Below are 6,070 nucleotides of genomic sequence, written 5' to 3'. Positions count from 1 at the left end.
TTGGTGAAGCAGCTAGGAGGAATTATACTGGAAAGGCAGGTTGATTGTATCGACTTTGCGCTCCCAGCGATAATAAACTCAGCAGATTTTGTGGTTTAGCCAGGGTATCGAGGAGCTGATAGCCCTTGGGGCCCACAGTGATATTTCTGTATTAGGGATCCTCGCCAGGGGCGAGAAAAGCGAGTGAACGCGGCTAAAGGAAATACGTTCACCGAGGATTATAGATCTCTAGCGGTGAGTATAGCAACAGAGTTGAAATTATTAGGTGGAAAGAACAGAGCATTGCGGTGTGTCTGTATTTCACATTTGGCCGGAAGGAACAGAGCATTGCGGTGTGTCTGTGTTCCGGGTAGAAGGTATATTGTTCAACATGGGTGCTAAGCATACGCTAGAGATGGTCAGTGTACTGCCTAAGGAAGGCCCTATTGGTTCAGCGAGGTTTCTCATGTGTAAGAAGTATGGTGCATATGCAACTGTGTATTGTGACACGTGGGTCGGGATGACCAAAGCTTGTGATAGGCCTTTCCCAACAATAGGGAGTTTTAATGCAGAGGTACTGAATACTGTAAAAGATAGAATATGGTTGATCAAGTCAACGAAAAAGAGAAATAGACATAATGATTGTTTAAAATTGTGGCAAATGGAAGGTAACACGTGGCAGAGCAGCGAATACAAACCGGAAATAGGCGTGGCGAAAAGCGCGCGCAAGGCGGATGTAACCATTGAGAAGCGTGGCGAACTCAGCGCAAGCGCGCCCCCGCCACCTTATGTGGCGGGAGGGGTAAGTACAGCCGTTGTTAAAACTGAAAATAGAAAAATTACTAAGTTGTACCCTGTTTTAAATCAGTTTCAATCAAGTGTATCTGAAAACGAAGATGAACCCACTGTGATTTCGGCCATTGCCCATGCTGTTAATGTACTAGAGGCTCAGCGCAAGTATGAGAAAATGGCTGAGATAGGTGAGAGTAGCGTGATCACTAGGAGTGAAAGTGTTCTAAATCTAGGGCCTGTAAATCCTGTAGCGTCCCCTGAAGTTAGTGTACCAGAGGGTGTGTTCCCGGTCCGCACAATATCAGTTCCCAATGGGAAACCGGATAAGGATGGTGTAGTTCCTTTAAGAAATGTTACAATGCATTGTCCCTGGACTAGATCAGAATTACGTTCCATTATGACTGAATTCCCAGATCCTAGAAAAGAGTTAGCTAAATGTCAGAAATTTGTTAAAGACTTAGGGAATGCTCATGAACCAACCAGTAAGGATTGGCGGGTAGTGTTGAGGGCGTGTCTTCCTCCCAATACTAACATACAAAAATTTATTAGAGATTGTTTGTTGGAGGAAGATGACACCCTGACTGATGAGATTAACCAACGGAATATAGAACAAATTGTCAAACACTTAGCCATCTGTTTTCCAGTAGTAGTAAATTGGAGTAAGATTTTCACCATCAAACAAAAAGATAGTGAAACTGCCTCAGATTACTTTGCTAGAGCTATAACAGCGATTGCACGATTTACTGGGATATCCAACATAAGTGAGGACCCACATCACAGAGAGGTCGCTGTAGGGGTACTGATGGATGGCCTTAGGGAAAATTTAAAGACGAGAGTACAAACCACATTACCTAATTGGAGAGGCGTCACGGTAGACTCTCTTAGGGAGTCTGCTGTGGAGCATGACAAGAACCTTTTTAGAAAAAGGGAAGAGAAAAGTGATAGGTTAATGACGGTAAGTATACAGGCTCTAGAAGGGGTGCATACACGACCACCAGCATACAACCCATATAACAGGAAACCTAAAGTGATCAGGTGTTTCAACTGTAACGAGGAAGGACATTACGTTAGAGATTGTAATAAAGAAAGACTCAATACACATAAGGGTGGGTCACATAGATATCCTCCAAGAAAGGATTCACATAGACTAGAAGACTCACATCTACCCGCGCATATTACGGCAGCAAATGCTGCGCGGGAAATCACTAGTCAGCGCTAGGGGTCAGGTCATACCTGTAGTCTACAGCCAGTGAGGTTAACTGAGAGTCAGAGTGAAGAACCAACAATGATAGTTGACATAGCTGGCAGGAAACAAACTTTTCTTGTAGATACAGGGGCGGCCCGATCTGTGATAACCTCTCCTTTCAATCTACAGGTGACCAGCAAAACTATTCCAGCTATGGGGGTGACGGGAAAAGTGTTACATTATCCTCTAACTAAACCCGCTGAAGTTACTATCGGGCCTCTGCATACTAAGCATTCGTTTCTCTTGGCTGCAGCGGCTCCTACTAACTTGCTAGGGAGAGACTTGTTATGTAAAATGGGATGTGTCATATACTGTACTTCAGATGGTGTGTTCCTAGATATACCCGAGAAGGTTGCACATGAGGTACAGGACATATTGGACACCCCTCCAAGGTTAATGTTACACTCTCCTGTTATAGAACAAAGTCCATCTCAAGTAAAGGGGATGTTGCTGGAAATACCAGGTTCCCTATGGACCAGAGATGGACAGGACACTGGACTGATGGCAAACGTAGCCCCTGTCATGGTCAATCTAAAAAGTGGTAGGATAGCCCCAAAAATCCCACAGTATCCATTAAAACCGGAGGTGGAACTAGGGGTATATCCTGTTATTGAGAGGCTGTTACAACAAGGGATTTTAATTCGTACAGCCAGTACAGCAAATAGTCCCATTTTCCCTGTGAAGAAGAGTGGGGGGAGGGGCTATAGATTAGTCCAGGACTTAAGGGGAATTAACAAAGTTGTTGAGAGCCAATTCCCCGTAGTGCCGAATCCAGCTGTCATCCTCATGCAGATTCCACCGTCTGCCAGTCATTTTACTGTCATTGATCTATGTTCTGCTTTCTTTTCAGTCCCTCTTCACCCTGACTGCCAATACCTTTTTGCATTCTCCTACAGGGGAGTGCAATACACATGGACCAGACTACCCCAGGGGTTCATTGACAGCCCCAGTATTTTCTCCCAAGCCTTACATGACTGTTTGCAATCCTTTCAACCCCACAATGGGTCTGTTCTAATTCAATATGTGGACGATTTGTTGTTGTGCTCTGATTCTTTTATGTCATGTTTACATGATACTAAATTGTTGTTGCTTCATCTTTCACAAACAGGGCACAAGGTGGCAAAGGATAAATTACAGCCATGTCAGACTAAGGTCAAATACTTAGGACACTGCCTCACTAAGGGGCTAAGACACCTGACAACCGACAGAATTGAGGCCATACAACACATGACCCTGCCGCAGAGCCAGAAGCAGATTCGTACTTTCTTGGGGATGTGTGGATACTGTAGGTCCTGGATCCCAGGTTTTTCTATTCTGGCATTACCATTGCAGGAGCTAGTCTCTTCCTCAAAACCAGAACGTGTCATACACACAGAAGAGTCGGAGCAAGCGTTCTTTAATCTTAAAGATAGTCTGACAAGAGCACCTGCATTGGGAATACCTGATTATGAAAAGCCTTTTGAGCTATTTTGTACAGAAGCTGATGGCTGTGCAGCAGGTGTCCTCACACAGAAACATGGTGACGCTAGCAGACCGGTAGCATACTACAGTGCACAATTAGACAATGTGGCAAGGTCACTCCCAACATGTCTCAGAAGTGTAGCAGCAACGGCCCTTCTAGTAAGTAAGAGCGAGGATGTAGTATTAGGACATAATTCAACCATCTATACACCCCATGCTGTATCAGCTCTGTTAAATTCAGCCCAAACCAGACATGTTTCTTCAGCTAGATTCACAAAGTGGGAACTAGCCCTGATGGCACCCTCAAACATCACCATCAAACGATGTAGCACCCTAAATCCAGCTACATACCTTCCGTATGTGTCTCAAGAGACACAAAGGGTGGGAGGTGAGGAGACCCTGGTTGATGATGAGTTAGGCAAGAATACTGACACGCATGACTGTATGGAACACCTGAATCAGACCTTTACTGCAAGGCCCGACATATGTGACACCCCCTTAGAAAATGTAGATTTTACGTTTTATACAGACGGAAGTTGCCATAGACAGACAGAGACAGGAGAGCTATGTACTGGTTACGCTGTTGTAGACGATCAGGATGTGGTAGAAGCTGAACCCCTTGGTCCACCTCACTCAGCCCAGGTGGCGGAACTAGTAGCACTAAGGAGAGCGTGTGAATTGGCAGAGGGTAAATCAGCCAACATATATACTGACTCTAGGTACGCCTTCGGGGTAGTGCATGATTTTGGGGCCCTTTGGCGTCTTAGAAACTTTACGACAGCAGCAGGTACACCAGTGGCACACTCACAACACATAAAAGGACTTCTGACAGCGATACAGTTACCCAGAACAGTAGCCGTCATAAAGTGCAAAGCCCATACCTTTGAAGAAGACCCAGTGTCATTGGGCAACAACAGGGCAGACGAAGCTGCTAAATGGGCAGCAGGGCAACCTATGACTGTATCGACCGAGACTATGATGGTTTTTCAGACATTAGACACGCAGAAATTAATTGAAATGCAAGATTTGTGTTCCCTGCAGGAGAAGGCGGTCTGGAAGGCGAAGGGATGTGGTCAAGAGTCCTCAGGACTCTGGAGGGATGGACAAGGTAAGCCTGTAGCTCCCCGAACATACTATCCAAGCCTGGCTGAAGCAGCACACGGCCTGACTCACCTGGGTAAAGAAGGTATGTGCAAACTGGTGAGAGCATACTGGTGTGCTCCCGGATTTTCCTCTCAAGCTGGTAAGAAAGCAATGTCATGTCTTACTTGTTTGAGGAAAAATGTTGGGAAAACTATTCCAACTGAGCCATCCCACATCCCTCCTACAGACGGACCTTTTCAGGTAATACAAATTGACTATATCCAACTACCACCGTGCAGGAATCTGAAGTATGTGTTAGTGTGTATTGATGTGTTTTCCGGTTGGGTAGAAGCATATCCGGCAGCCACTAATACTGCTGTGTTCACTGCAAAGAAAATTGTACAAGACTTTGTGTGTAGGTTCGGTATCCCTAGAATCATTGAAAGTGATAGGGGTACCCATTTTACTGGTGATGTCTTCCAAAATATGTGTAAACTCATGGGAATCAGTAGCAGACTTCACACCCCTTACCGACCACAAGCCAGTGGTAAGGTGGAGAGAGTAAACGGTACTATCAAGAACAAACTAGGTAAGATAATGGCTGAAACTGGGTTGGCATGGCCTGAGGCTTTGCCGTTGGTCCTCCACAGCATTCGAACCACTCCTAGACCTCCTCTTAATCTGTCCCCCTTTGAGATACTGTTCGGACGACAACCTCATTTGATCGTGAGTCCACAAGACGACTTAAAGTGTAATAATGAAGTGACTGTACAATATCTTATAAGAATGAGTAGACAGCTGAAACAACAACAACAAAAACTAAAAATGCTGTCACCTGGTATGCCAGAAACGAACTGTCATGATGTTGAACCTGGAGACTATGTTATGATCCGCAATTTCTTACGTTCAGGTTGTTTAACAGACCGTTGGGAAGGCCCGTACCAAGTGCTGCTGACCAGTACTACATCACTGAAGGTTGCAGAGAGAGACACTTGGGTCCATTCCACCCACTGCAGGAGAGTCCATAATCCGGAGAAAGTGCAAGACAAGACTCAGACCGACGACATAGAGCTGTCACTTGTGAGCCTGTTCCGGGAGACCTAAAGCCTGCAGTTGAGACACCTGAACCAGAGACGTTGCCTCAGAACTATCTTTCCAGCGATGGAGTGGCGGTTTTTGTTTTTCTTTTGTTCCAGGATTTTCCTTGTTTTTACTTTTTCTAGGACATTCTATTTTTGTGAAGGAGAATGGAGGATGGAGGAGAGTTCTGGGAGTGATACGGATGAAATGGAGGCCGAAGAAAAGTTAATAGGATATCCTGAGCAGCCCATTATCAAACTTGGTCCAGGGGTTATGAAAAGGTCTGCTAGCTCAGGAACTCAGAGGCAGTGTGAGGGGCTATTGTCTGATGAGTATTGTATCTGCAAGTTCTGCAACTCCCTAGTTGACGAGAGATGCATCCAACGATGCCAGTCCCCCAGTACTCTGAATATAGGCGGACATCCTTTG

The sequence above is a fragment of the Mixophyes fleayi genome, chromosome 4, assembly GCF_038048845.1.
Source record: "Mixophyes fleayi isolate aMixFle1 chromosome 4, aMixFle1.hap1, whole genome shotgun sequence".
Classification (NCBI taxonomy): Eukaryota; Metazoa; Chordata; class Amphibia; order Anura; family Limnodynastidae; genus Mixophyes; species Mixophyes fleayi.
The sequence above is the reverse complement of the archived record's forward strand: the minus strand, read 5'-3'. Positions refer to the sequence as shown.